The sequence below is a fragment of the Seriola lalandi genome, unplaced genomic scaffold, assembly GCF_002814215.2.
Source record: "Seriola lalandi dorsalis isolate HSWRI2012SDOR001 ecotype SW California unplaced genomic scaffold, Sedor1 jcf7180002052274, whole genome shotgun sequence".
Classification (NCBI taxonomy): domain Eukaryota; kingdom Metazoa; phylum Chordata; class Actinopteri; order Carangiformes; family Carangidae; genus Seriola; species Seriola lalandi.
The window spans coordinates 4085969-4100641 of record NW_019522827.1 but is presented as its reverse complement, the minus strand read 5'-3'; the positions used below and the strand labels follow the sequence as shown (position 1 = coordinate 4100641).

Sequence of the window (14673 nt, the reverse complement as noted above, 5' to 3'; positions counted from 1 at the left end):
TCCCTCCCTCCCCCTCAACACCACCACAGCTATTCAGCAGAGTCTCAGACAACTGCCCCAGGTGAAGTCTGACATCACAGGTTGCTCCTTTAATCCCGCCTCGAGCCAGTCATTTCCCCCTCACGTCTCAGGTGTGATCAGGTAGAACAGATGTCTTTGAGGTTAACCTTGCTGAGCTCTATCTTTTGCCTGTTAAATCATGCGTATCTCCACCTTACATCTCAGTGATTTCACTCACACTTCCAGGGGTTGTTCCGACTTCTCGGGCGCAGATCTACATCAGACCGTGTTCAGGATTTGCAGCAGATTTCAGAGACTTCCTCTCCTCCAGCAACCCCTGATGCCAAATAGGAGCTGTTTATGTCTATTACACGTGCAGTATATTCTCTCCAAAGTTCACAGGCACCACAAATCCATCTCTTCTTGACACAAGCAGGTGAAAATCCACAGTCCCGGCGTCCCTCCTCTGTGTCTAGTTTGTCTCTGAGGTAGCCAGTGCCGGCACAAGCGCTTATTTCCCCAACCACAGGCTCCCCACCGGCTCTCCAGCCTCACGAAACAACAGCGGTGCACGGAGCTGAATGACTGAGCATACTCACAGAGAGAGAGAGAGAGAGAGAGAGAGAGAGAGAGAGAGAGAGAGAGAGAGAGAGTGGGAGAGAGAGAGAGACGCGGGAGGTGGCAGTGAGAGAGTGAGAGTATCAGAGGAAAGAGTGAGAGAGAACGAGGAAGAGGTAAACAGAGCGGAGCTGCATTCCTTTTCCCGCCTCATGCTAATCTGGCAGGATACACACCGCTGAGAGGAGGAAGGGAGACAGAGACAATACTGTCCTCTCTTCTGTACGCACGACATCTACCGCATGTCTGTGCGTCCACGAGGAGGATCTCTCCTCAGTTGCTCTTCCTCCCCCCGTTAAAGGGTTTTTTGGGGAGTTTTTCCTGGTCCGACTCCAGGGGTCGAAGGACAGAGGGTGTCGTATGCTGATGACAGATTGTTGAGCCCCTTGAGGCAATTTTGTGATTTTGGGCTGTGTAGAGTAAATAAAAGTTGACTTGAGAGAGAGAGAGAGAGAGAGAGAGAGAGAGAGAGAGAGAGAGAGAGAGAGAGAGAGAGGGGGGAAAGGGGGGGGCAGTGATTGAGAGTGAAGTAATTACACAGTAACCACAAACAATGCGATTACAGTAGAGATTAGGAGCTGAATGTTAACACCTTACATGCTCTTACCTTTGCCAGGGCAATTATGACTGTAGTCAGGTGTGGTTACATAATCACAGTAAAATATGTTGAGTACTCTGGTTTTGCAAACTGAGGCCAGAATCAACATTTAAACCTGCCAATGTTTAACTGCATTTAACAGTCGCTGTCACACAGACTCGTTCAATCAGGAAGATGCAGATCAGATGATAAAACTTAATAACCCCAGGCGCTAAGGTTGGGGCTCATCATGTGAAACTTTCTGCCCCAATAACAGAACCATACTGTTTTCACAATCTTACAATGAGTACAAGTATAAACTGATAAACTAATCAAAAGGGCTGAGCGATGTGCAAAAAAAGATCATATTGCGATTATTCTGGCAGTTATTCGTGATTGGGATATAAGTGACGATTTTAGTGACATTGGTCATTTTTTCACTTTCACTGAAAAAAAATATGAAAATGATGATGTGATTTTTGTCGGGGTCTGTAACAACCAAGCATGTTTTGTTTTGTATTGGTCAAGAGTTTCATCTGATATCTTCATAACTAAGGCTGCAACAACTGCAACAACTACTTCCATGTGATTCATCTGAAATTATTTTCCCAATTAATAAATTTAACGTTTTGTGTATAAAATGTAGGAAACTGTTGAAAAATGGCCGCCAGAATTTCTCAAAGCCTCATGTCTTCAGTTTGCTTGTTTTCTCCACCCAACATATATTTCTCTCACTAACGCCAAGAAAAATGGCAAACTGAGAAACGGACTGTCATTTCAGTTTAATTTATATATCATGTATTTTATGTTATAATCATTAACCAGGCATTGCCAAATTAAATTTTGGCCTTTTTTGCACTTGCAGAAAATAACCATTATAAGTGATTTTGCAAGCCTTTGCCATGTCCTGACATACACTGATACCACAGAGATACTATCTTGCTACTAATAATATCATGATATTGACACTGTTCAGGCCTAAAAGTTGCACAGAATATTTAATAAGTAACATTATTGATTGCATGTAAACGCAGCCCGTCTGGAAAAAGCTAAAAAAAAAACAAATTAAAGAGACAGAGAAGCTGCAGTACAGGAAGCTCTGATGGGAAGAGAAGCCAGACAGATAAACAGAAACGCGAGCTGAAAGCAGACACAGTCGGTCTGTTTTCATCCACAGCAGGTTATTCACAGCCTGACTTAAACCTCCCAATCAGCACATGAGGCCTGCAGGTGAGAGGTCACCTCTGTGCAGCTAAACAGAGCTGTGCTGTCTCCCCGGAGAGCTGGACTACTCCAGTGCCCTACTAAGCAAAGCACCGCCGTGACCCTGTTGCAAGGACGACTCTGCCGCACCTGGGGAACGGAGAGTGACACGGCCGCGGTGCTGGCAAAATGACAGCTTCACTCAGAGCAGGTCAAAGCCCAGACGTGTAATCTGATATAAAAAGAGGGCTCGCTCAGGGATGCAGTGGTTTGAAAAGCTAAAACCATGTAGCCACTGGATTAGTTTCCCAACCCTGATAATTTGATGATAAAAGTTGTTAATTAGCGCAGAAGCGTGACAGGAAGTCTTCCCAGATAATAAGTGGAAAAGTGAATGTTTACCGGTTGAGCTTTTCCCTTTGGAGCATGTCTGCTCACTCATGTAGGAGATCTTACACCCTGCGTTGACACTCTTACTATCATCTTGCATCACTGTCCCGTGTGAAGTTAGAATCACTCAGCCTAATGAGAGCAGGGGCTCATTTCACAAGCCTCTGGCAGTCACATCTGCAAGAGACTGTTTCCAATCAGCTGTGGAAAAAATACCCACACAGCATGGGAAGGTTTGGTCATGGCATTCATCACCTGCCAGACAACCTTTAGTCATTATCAAAAAGCATCATGAAGCTTTCATAAGTGTCCAGCTCAGGCAGAATTCAACTCATTTTATCCAATAAAAACACACTGATGGATCTTCCCTCAAGATATTTCACAGAGAGTCCAACAGAAGTAACATTAACAATCATATCAATTGATTTCTCAATATGGCGAGCAAGGAACACAAAAAGTTTCCAACATGGAGGCCACGAGGTGATCAACGGGAACAAAAGTTTTTCTGACTTTTCTTTGACTTTAACGTATCTGTGAGCAGTTTTTTCTCTTTGGCTTCTGAAAAATATTCACATGTAACAATCTAAAGGTCACTCATTGAACTATTCATGGCTTATTGACGTATGGGTGATAGAGGTGAGTCGCAAGGAGACATCGCTTCAATAGCAGAAAAGATTATCGGGAACTATTTTGATAATTGATATTTTTAAAAGTAAAACTGACAAACAGTTGCTTTTGTCATGAACAAAAAAAAAAAAAAAAGCAGCTTAAGAGTGTCATCTTATCACCATTAAAGGTCCCATGTTGTATAAAGGTAGATGTCCATGTGTTCTTTGATCATAAAGCAGGTCTAGGTTCTATATTAATACTGTGAAAGTATCAAAACTTCAGTCCACAGAGAAATGCACACAGCCTGTATTCAGAAACTGAGCCTTAAAACCAGCCGTCAGGACTTCTGTAACTTTGTGATGTCACAACAAAGCAGTCACCGCTCTCAGCCATGCCCCAAGCCCCGCCCACCTGGACCCACCATCCAACCTTGCAGGATTTGCTTTCTCTGAGTATTTACCTGAAATCTATGAAAAAACAGTGAGCCAATCAGAAGAGAAGCTCAGACCCTCCTCTCTTCTGATTGGCTCATTGATCTGTTGTTACTAGAGCTCCAGAGAGAATCCCGAGAGAAGAGATGTAAAACTACTTTGATATGTTTTTTGTTTCTTAAAACCAAAACATATATCTTCTTATGGATCAACACTTCAAATAAAACACAGGAAAAGTTTAAAATATGGAGCTTTCATCAATTAATCAAGAAAATAAAAAGCAGATTCATTGGTAATGAAAATAATTGTGGGTTACTGCAGAAATTGTTTTTTTTAAATAAGATAAATCAGTTCTCTGGTAGCTGGTTTTCTTCATATTATAGTTATGCACTTTTAATTTTGGATCAAAGGTCTCCAGATGTTTTGGTTAGTAGCATTAGTATAAGTATTAACAGGGTTAAACTGGTAACTGCTCTACATCTGACACAGTTTGCCAGATACTGTGTGGGAGGAGTCGAACATCCATGCCTGATGACCTCTGACATCATACAGACTTGAATTTATGAGCATCGCCTGAAGGGACATCATCATCATCATCATCAGAGGTGTAATTGGCTGGTTACATTATACCCCTTTGCTGTGGTGAGAACACAAAAAGAGAAAAACAGGTAGGGAAAAAAAGAGGAAGGTGGCTGAGAAGCAAAAGCAAGGAGAGGGGAGGGGAGGGATGAAAAGAAGGTAGAGAGGAGAGGAGGGGGTGTTGGGCCTGCCCGTCTCCCGCTGTTTGTTTTTGTTGTGAAATTTAATTCCAGCACAATCTAATCAGGGTTAGGAAACACAGGGGACCCTGCTACCTTCCCTTTCTCCACCCTCTTCTGTCTCTGCCTTTGCTCTCCCTGTCTGAAGAGGCAGGTGGACTGACTCCACCTGCTCGCCAATCCACCCACACACAAACAATCTTCTGCACGGCCTGACTATTAATGTTCACTTTCATCCATCCACACACATGCAAAGAGATGACAGATAAATGCACAAGGACACACAAACACATACATGCACATGCGTCACACACATTCAGCAGATGTCGTCTTGCAGACAGTTGACAGCGGTATTGAATCATTATGTCAGTGGGTGAGATGGCAGGAGTGTGATTGGGCCTGTGGTTCAGCTTATCACGCTTTTACAGCCTAAATCCCTCCACCGCCACTCACCTTTAAAATGCACACACACACACACACACACACACACACACACACACACCTCCTTATGTCCACTGTCAAGGTCACATCTGGGCCTTTATTTCTGAAAAATACTTTTAAAAAAAATAGACTCCCCTGCACTCTTTCCTTCTCTCCATCTCTCTCTGAGGGCAAACTACTGCCCGCCAGCACAAACATAACAGACCTAATTGTTGATCAATACCATTGATTTAGTGATAACTTAAGATTTCTGGCTTTAAAATCTGACTCTGCAGCCCAGTCTCTGTTTTTGGCAGTAAAAGCCTCCAGGACCTGACATTATTTATTTGCCCGTCTCTCCCTCAGAAATCACAAAAAAACTGTAAAATATTTCCAACACAAAACTCTAGTGAGCACATCATCCATTAAGACACAGACTCAGTAAACCTCTCCTATACCTATCCCCTCACCAGCAGCTAAAAAAGCAGAAATTCTGCTTAGGTTCTGCAAAATTTAAGCAATTACTCCCACTACTATTGTAAAAAGTTGCCAAGAGCAAGTTTCATTTAGGCCTTTTTTTTTTCTCCCGTGCACACACTCTCTCCTTTTCTAAAATGAGACACAATCTCACACAGACTCTCAAGCTCCTTCCTTTCCTCCACCTTGCCTGTGCTCAGTCACCACCTGGTGGGACTCCATATTAGTTTTCTCAGGAGGATTTGATCAATCATTGAGCTGGCCAGCATGAGCTGCATGTCTCTAGATGAAAAATGAACAGATAGCAAAGAAAAAAATCATTGGAAAAAAAGTATATTTATGAGTCCGGAGAGGGGCTATGGAAACAGGAGATATGTATCCTCATGTATGTGTGTTTGAGGATGGAGGGCTACATGTGTTGTCACTGAGAAAAGCTGGATGAACTCCACTAGTGGATGGACTATTATCTGCCTCATATAATTCAAGAACGTGCTCGACTGTCTTGGGAGAAGCTTTGCTGGCTCGAATGACGCAATAACTTTTGTGTGTATCCATGTGTGTTGTGTGTGCGCGTGCATATGTGTGTGTGTGTGTATGTGTCAATATCCCAGGGGACCTTTTGATCCAGATTCTTCAATCTTCAGTCTCACACACACACACACACAACACACAAGACGCAGCCCTACTATTAATACACCTCCTCTGAGCTCTTTCCTTTCATCGTGTCTTGAGGCCTCGCATCTCTCCATCTCACCAGCTAAAAGTACGGCACCACAATTAGGAGAAATCCTTCATATGCTGGATCCGATCCAGAGTGCAGAGAGAAATGCAAAGACATGTTTCTTCAAAAGATTTGGATTTGCTGGATTTGATTTGTCTCCCTGTATCTGATTAGCGTGGCACGCTTTGGTGCTGAACAACAGGAGTCACACCCTGAGGCTCATCACAGCGTCGTCAAATCAAACAACAGAAGAATATTAAGGGGAAACAAGACAACTTGTCTGTTAGCGACATTTGTCATGTTAAGGAGCAGAGTAAGGTAGAGCTGAAATGTTGAGGGTGTTAGGTAAGTGTTATCGCATAGTTGCTACATGAAAAGAATATTGAAACTGTGCTTCAAAATAAACTTTGCTATTTTTCAAGAGCGGGTTTAAAGGTTCTGTAAACGAGATTTTAAACAATAATACAGCAGCACACAGCGTGCATAGCACACACATAGCGGAGTACTGGCGTCCTGAACAAAGTCACACCCCCCTCTGTGTGCGTTGTAATCCGAGTTTCTCTGTTCTTTGTTTTGGTAGCCGGTCTGGCAGCGTGTGCATGTAGGTGTTCATGTTAGCGCATGTGAGTCCCTGCTGTTACGCCGTTGGCTCTCCCCAATGTTTATAAAGACGCAGGGACACACAAGGCGATAGCGACCTTCAAGATTTTCTTCCACTGAAGAATCCATGTTTTCGGCTAAAAAGTTCCTCCGACGAAGAAGGAAACATCCGAGAAGTTTTTAAGGTTTTTACTGACTGTCAGAACGAAGGCCGGAGGCGCGGCCGACGAAGCGTTTGTTTAGGTTTGAGATGTTGGTGGTCTAGTGTGACATCTAGTGGCAGTGACGATCGTTTTCAGCAGAGGTTCTCAGACCTCAGACCCCCAGCTGAGAAGAGTTCTGCTTTTAGATATTTCATTACAGAAAGTGTTTGAAACCATTCATTCTTTCATTGTGTTATGAAAGTGAACTACTCCCCAGGAACCCCCTCAAGGACCCCTGAGGGTCCCCGGACCCTACTTTGCACACCGCTGATTTAAAATTTAACATTTCAGGACAATATTTGTTATATGCTTGTTAACACTGTTGACAATAGCAGTTATGATTAAAATCACAGGCCTTTAACACAGCACTCTTAATATAAAAACCATCTGTTCAGCTCGAGATGAAAAGGAAATGTAGCTTAGCTGTTAGCACTTTTTTCAAGTTTTATTGCCTCTATTGATAACGTTTCTCTGTTGCTTTATCATATTTGATTGGCAAAACTGACAACAAGCTCCTCACTCACACACACAGTGAACATCTCTATTGGTATGCGAGGCATGCGTGGTCCACAAAGACAGAATGAGACTGTAATGATTCTGTTCTGTTGAGAAAATTGGGGCGTCGCAGCAGTAAACAGTGATGAGATACAACAAGGGGAATAGAATATGAACAGCAACCTATCAACCTGTGGGACACGTTAACAGATACAAAGGATAATTGCATCACCGACACTGCAAATGTAGGAATGTATGTGTGAAGGTTTGAATGGGTGTAGCTTATTAGGTGTGGACCGTCATAATGAGATCAGCTGCTGGCACAATAGCAGACTAATGTGCATCATATTTCTCCGCTCCAGCACACAGCACAATACTTCACACCAAAAATAACACACATCCCTTTATGCACTCAGAATCTAATACACAAAGGAGAGAAATGGCAGGACTCTCCTCTTATAATAATCAAAGCACTTAAGCATTCCTGCTCTACAAAGTGGCTCAGGTTCAGGAGTTTTTACAGCCACACAGACAGACTGGAGAGTTCACTGTATCCTGGCAAAAAAATGCTTTTTACTGAAGAATTTTCATCACACACAGAAACTTGAGTGACTGTATTTGCGTTTGAACTTCTGTGCGTCAAGGCGTTTTTTCTTTTTTCTTCTGAAACCCAGCTGTCACTCAGAGCTTGACTGATTGGTCTGGGTTTGGAGCGAAAGGTCGCTAACGGCACCACGAGATTCTGATCAATTCCTAAACCCCAAACCCCTCGACAGCTCGCTCAGTTCCTGCAGCTATAATACTGTGTTTCAGAAATAGGAAAGTGGAAACATAACGCCACATTGATCCTTGTGTGAGAACTTGTAGAGAAGCTGTCGGTGGACAAAACTACTGCTGTTGGTGAAGAAGTAGCTCTCTAATCACTACACCACCTCTTTTTAACAAAGAAAAAACTAGAATTACCCCCTCGTGGTTGTATGCCCCCCCACCCCACCCCCACTCAGACTAGTTTCAGATTACATCCCTGTTTATCCAGAGTCATATGAAATATTAAACATTTGTGTGACATTACATTATAATAAAGTGTTTTGTTTGGTCACACTGACCTTGACCTTTGACCTTTGACCACCAAATCTAATCAGTTCATCCTTCACTCCCAGTGGACATTTGTGCCGAATGTAAAGGAATTCCTTAGTTGAGTTCCCGAGATGCCGCGTTCACTAGGCCATAACCATATTTTGTGAGGCCACTGCGCCTTTGACCTTTGACCACCATAATCTAATCAGTTCATCCTTGAGTCCAAGTCAATGCATGTGCAAAATTTAAAGAAATTCCCTTAAGACTTTACTAAGATATTGCGTTTGTGAGAATGGTACGTACATACGGACAACTCGAAAACATAATACCTCTGGCCCTGGCTGTCAACGGCGCAGAGGCACGAAAGTGGCATCAATTCTGTCACTTTTTGTATAAATATGTGTCAGATGTATGAACAAAACTAGGGATGCTAATAATTAGTTAATGATTGGGTAATCTCAGCTGTCAGCTTTGGTATCTCTGCCTTGTCAACCAACAATAGCAAGTCTCAATGGGATTTGGGAGTTTTTGCCATTTCTTTAAGTTACTTTTTGGGACATTTTTGCCTTTATTGTGATAGGGAGAGTGAGAGAGAGACAGGAAAGTTGGGGGAGAGAGAGGGAGGGGATGAAGGCCCAGGTTAGATTGGAACCCGGCTGCTGCATTAAGGACTGAGCCTAAATGGTATGAGCTCTACCAGGTGAGCCGGAGTATGTGCTCTTTCTAAGTTGAGATTTAGTGAACAGGTACAAAACTGACCAGTAAAATACAGTTTTGATGTTCTATCAGTCAAAACCCAACTGACACGGTTTGGGTGATAGCAGCATGTACTGCTGTGTGTCTTATTTGTACAACAGTGAGGTGTCCAAAGAAATTTTCAAATCCTAGACACATGGTGGCCACAAACGGCCTATTTCAACTGTTTAAATGAAGCTTTCATTGAGGAACAAATTATTTTAATGACTAATCAAAAAATTAATGAATTTGATGGAACTGGAGATGTGCAGAGTTTATAATAATAAATAATAATCTGTAGTATTGCCCGGGTCACACATCCCTATCAGACAGCATTTGCTTATTTGGGGCAGCTGTGTGTCTGTAAGCCTGCAGTTCTGATGCAGACAGGGCAGCAGGTTCATTTTCTGCTCCCTCCATCGACGTTGAATCTAATCTATTCAAGCGCTGAAATCATTTCCATCGGCTCATTCCTCCCCTCTATTACTTATAATGTGATCTTATCTTGGAAGGAAAAAAAATCCCTTCAAACACTCACTGTATCGAGACACCTATTTCTAAAATGTATTTTACTTGCATAATTATTCTAGTCATTCTGCTAGGGTAATTGAAAACTCTATTTCTTGCTACTGTAATTCTAATAAAATTACTTAAATTAGACTGGAGTGGATTTTATTCTGTTGTATTATTCTATAGTGGTTTCAGAAACTATTCAGGCCCTTCACTTTAAGCACATACTTTTTGGTGTAAGATTTAATTGTAAAGAGATAAAACTACATTTTCCCATCAATCTACACTCAATAGCATGTAATGACAAAGTGAAAACATGTTTTGGGAAATTTTTTCAAATTAATTTAACATCAAAAACTAAAATCTCTCAGTATTCAGACCCTTAATCCAGTCCTTTGAGGAAGCTCCTTTGGCAGCAGTTACAGTTTCAAGTCTTTTTGGGGAAGTTTCTACAAGCTTTGCACACCTGGATCTGGTCAGTTTATCCCATTATTCCTGACAGATCCTCTCAAGCTCTGTCACATTGGCTGGGAAGTGTCTGTGAGCTGCCTTCTTCAGGCCTCTCCACAGATGTTTTATGGGGTTTAAACCTGGGCTTTGGCTGGGCCACTCAAGGACAGACAGAGACTTGTCCTGAAACCACTCCATCATTTTCCTGGCTGTGTGCTTCAGGTCATTGTCATGCTGAAAAGGTGAACCATCGCCTGAGTCTCAGGTCTCCCATACCATGATGCTGCTACCACCATGCTTCACCTTATGGATGGTGTTAGTCAGGTGATGAGCAGTGTTGGGTGTTCGCCAGACAGTGTTTGGAGCTCTGCAAAGGATTCAGTTTTTGTGTCTTCTTCATTTAAATGCTGTCTGGCAAACTCCAAGTTGGTTGTCATCCCTTTTATTCAAAGTGGCTTCTGTCTAGCTGCCAGTCTACCATAAAGGCCTGACTGATGGAGAGCTCCTGAGATGGTCATCCTTCAGGCAAGATCTCCCATCTGTGCAGAGGACCTCTGAAGCTCTGTTAGTTGCAATCCTTTGTTACTTACTCAGTTTGGTCAGACAGCCAACTCTGGGAACATTCTGTGCATTTTCAAACTTCTTCCACTTCACAGTTATTGAGACCACTGTTCTCCTGGGAACACTCACAACTTTAGAAATGATTTTATACTCTTGCCCTGATATATGCCTCACCACAGTTTTATCGAAGAGGTCTGCAGAGAGCTCTTGGACTTTATGGTTTGGTTCTTGTCTTGACATTCAGTGTGAATTGTGGGACCTTATGTGCCTCACTAAACTATGTCCAATCAATTTAATTTCCCCATTGTAAAGCACTTTGAGCTGCATTATTTGCATGAAAGGTGGTAGATAAATACAAACATTCATTCAAACAGGATGCACCTGACCACAAGTTCTGTAAATGAGACATTTCAATTTCTAAAAACATGTTTTCACATTGACATTAAGGGGATGGATGGGTTAATATAGACATTAAACCTACAACACAATAAATTATGCAAAAAGTGAGGGTGTCTGAATACTTTCTGAAGCTGGAACATGAAAAATTGCCCTTTATAGGAAGCAGACATTAAAATCATGACACTGAATATTATCTCTTTACACCAATGGAGACAATCAAACAAAAGATGAAGATTAATTTGCTCTCACAATGCTTATTGACTCTGCAGTGGGATCTGAAAACCATGCCCTTTTTGATGTGCTGTAGATAAGAGCATCTGAAAATGATATCATTTGCAATCCGTTAACTTTGCGTCTGAACTAATACTATAAAAAGGTATTATATCGTATGTATCTCCTTTACTCTGCTTTATGAACTGGATTCACTTTGACTCTCTTTGAAATGGTAATGACCGGTCCCTCGCTGCTTCTCTCCGAGTGAGGAACGATGCAGCTCAACCTCCCCACCCAAAAGTGACCCCTTTCAGTTAGCCTTCAAAGGGCACTGTCAGTGAATGGCCCGACAGTTACTGCCAGGAACAGAAGAAGAGCTCACTGTCAGTCCATCACTGGCAGTGGTGACACGAATGGAAATTCAAGGTTGAGCTTTACTATTTCCGCTTAAGTGTGAAAACATGTCACTGAGGAGGTCAGACAGACAGATATATAGGGGTTATCATCAGTAGAATAATAAAACTGTAAGACTTAGATAAAGACAATAAAAGAACAGAGCAGAAATATTACAATAACACCAAAAGTGCAAAACTTTGTGTTTACAACTCAAGACAGGATAAATACAGTAAGGTTTCGAGGACAAATACTTTCTCTGTTGATTAAATTGCACATAGCATTTGTTAAGTGGTGTCATTTTTTAAAAGACCATTCAGCGTGCGCTATAATGAGCCTGTTTTTGGGTGGCGGCTGTGGTAATGAGCCATTCAAAATCAGGCAGGGAGAATTACACCTGAACAAAGGCCAAGAGTGTTTCTGGAAGCATTCAGGCTCAGCAAAGCCTTTAGCTTTGAGGAAAAAATCGGGGGAATTCTCCACTCGCTCATCTTTTCTGTCATCGCCTCCCCATTGTTTGGAAATGTCACATGGTCATCCAGTGAAGGTCAATATTTGACTTTTAATCGCAGGCAAATTGAAAAGGCAGAACTGCTTAGTGGAGAAAGTCTTGGTTCATCGCTTTAAATGTCTCCAACAGTCACTAAAAGACAGAGAACACATAAAAAGACATCTGTACTTTCTATTTAAATTGCCAAAAACTGGGACAAATGCATATCTGTAACATACAATTTATAACGACAATGTATTCTTTTCTTTAATGGATCCAAAGGCATATATTCCTCACTTTTCAAAATTCTATTTTTCTCCCCCTCGATTTCATTGTTTCAGGTTGTCTTTCTAACTAAAGTTGCTCTGAACATCATTCTCTGAGAGAAGATCAGACTAAAGGCAAATGTTGATAAGTTCATCTCAGTCACCTTCAGTTAGGACCTTGTGCACAAAGCAAAGAGCTTAACCATCAGCAGCAAGTGCTTCACTGAGTTTCCGACCACATAAAGGCTGCTCTATCTTATTAGTAAAGGTTGCTGTGGCTGCATTCAGCCTTAAGCCTGAACAAGTACCTGCAGACATTACTCAGGGTGGAATAAATGGTTCATGCACATCAGTCAAAGATGAGACAGACCCATACATTGATTTATTTGTGGCAGCCCGCCACCCCATGCCCTGATTTTCTATTCTTTTTTGTTTCCTATTTCAATTGAGTAAAATCTTATTTCATTGTAGAGCTGTGCACAGCGCATTGATTCACTCAGCTCTTCCTCCCCCCTCCGTCTCTCTCTCTCTCTCAAACACATTGACAACGGACCCATCTGTCACAGTTGGACTGGTCATCAGGAGCACCAAGATAAACCCCACAGCATCAGTTTGCCAGTGCACCTTCAAAAATCCATAAAGTTTTGTCTCTGTCTGTCTCTTTACCAGGCCTTTCTGTGTGCCTGTCATTCAGGGTGCGTGGAGCGTGCTGCCTGGACTGGGGTCACAGGCCAATCACAATTTATAATCAACAATCAGTTTTTTGTTTTTTTTTTATTTGCAGTATATATATATGCATACCATATATATGCTATTATTTAATAATAAAGCTAAACTCTACATCTGATTGTCCTTTGATGAAATAGAGACGGTGTAAGGTGTAAGCTAATTTAAATGTTGGAGGACTAACAACGAGAAGTAAAGTAACTATGTGAAAAGTTTTGAACCAGAAATCAATCAACTGCATATTCATGTTTACCGATCCAGCCAGTCTGTGATGATTTGTACCAAAATATATCACAGCAGCAAGAAGTGCCAGAATTCTGTTGTTCTAACTCCAGGTTTCTTGCATAAATTACTCACTCAAGCTGTTAGGAAGTTTTTATTTCTCTACTACGTTTCCAATTCACCACCTCTTGTGAGTGAAGAAGTGGCCGTGACAGATAGTTTTATGAAGACAAACAGAGCAAATCTTCAGCACCTCAATCAGGAAAATAGGAGTTTTGTCTCAGACTGGGGGTGGAAATAAAACTTTTACGGTGTCATCAAATGGACCACGAACCAACTAATTCATTTACACACAATTTCTTTCAAACTGTTTCCCTACTCATTCCTACTTCATATGGATGAATTCTATATGCACCAGTATGAGCCATTGTGTGCAATGAAATGCTAATACACATTTGGCCACAAAATACATCAGCAGAAGCAACCTGCATTTATCATTATACCTTGCATGTGCAGCAATCAGTAAAGCAAACACATCATGTCCTAGAGTCAATACCAGAATAGCTGCGTGGAGATGGTGACTGCAGCCTTTCAAAAAAAAGGTACCATACAGATCCTCATTACAAAACTGATGACTCAGAAGTGCTTTACAACCAACTTTACTTAAGTCATGTGCAACACACCCATTATCTGAGGTGAGTGAGTGAAATAGATTTTGCATCACTGTGTGTCAGTGCCATCTATAGATAACATGCTGGATGAATAGAGGAGCAGGAATTGTACTATAGCTGAAAAGATCAGACAAATCTTTGCCGATGTGAACCTCTCCGGGTACTTTCTCTGTTTCACATCATTGTAAACTAAACACCTTGTGCTTAAGTTTGGCAGATAAAACAAGCAACATGAATATGTCAAACTGAAAATAACAGAGGGTCATTTTTGACAAATTTCTGACATTTTACTGACAGACGGATCGATCAGTTAATGAGCAGTTAATGAGTAGTTGCTGCTCCACATCATACACAGTATGACAGCTTACAAGCTGACAGTCAGCAAATACATGTCAGTCACTCAGTTGACAGTTAAGTACACCTAAACACAGCTGATGCAGTTCATACAACAGTCCTTG

The 14673-nt window shown here is 41.7% G+C and overlaps 1 protein-coding gene across 10 annotated transcripts in view; it reads right to left on the bottom strand.

Annotated features, from left to right (window-relative positions):
* LOC111650336 (pleckstrin homology domain-containing family A member 7-like) overlaps positions 1 to 14673 on the bottom strand; it is a 162730-nt gene that overhangs the window by 118536 nt on the left and 29521 nt on the right. The window contains exon 1 of one of the 10 annotated variants that reach the window (XM_023400210.2): positions 239 to 611. The exons of the other annotated variants lie outside the window; for them this stretch is intronic. The gene's annotated coding sequence lies outside the window, so the exon portion shown is untranslated. Of the gene's footprint in view, positions 1 to 238; positions 612 to 14673 lie in introns of those variants that run through there. 10 annotated transcript variants of the gene reach the window in all.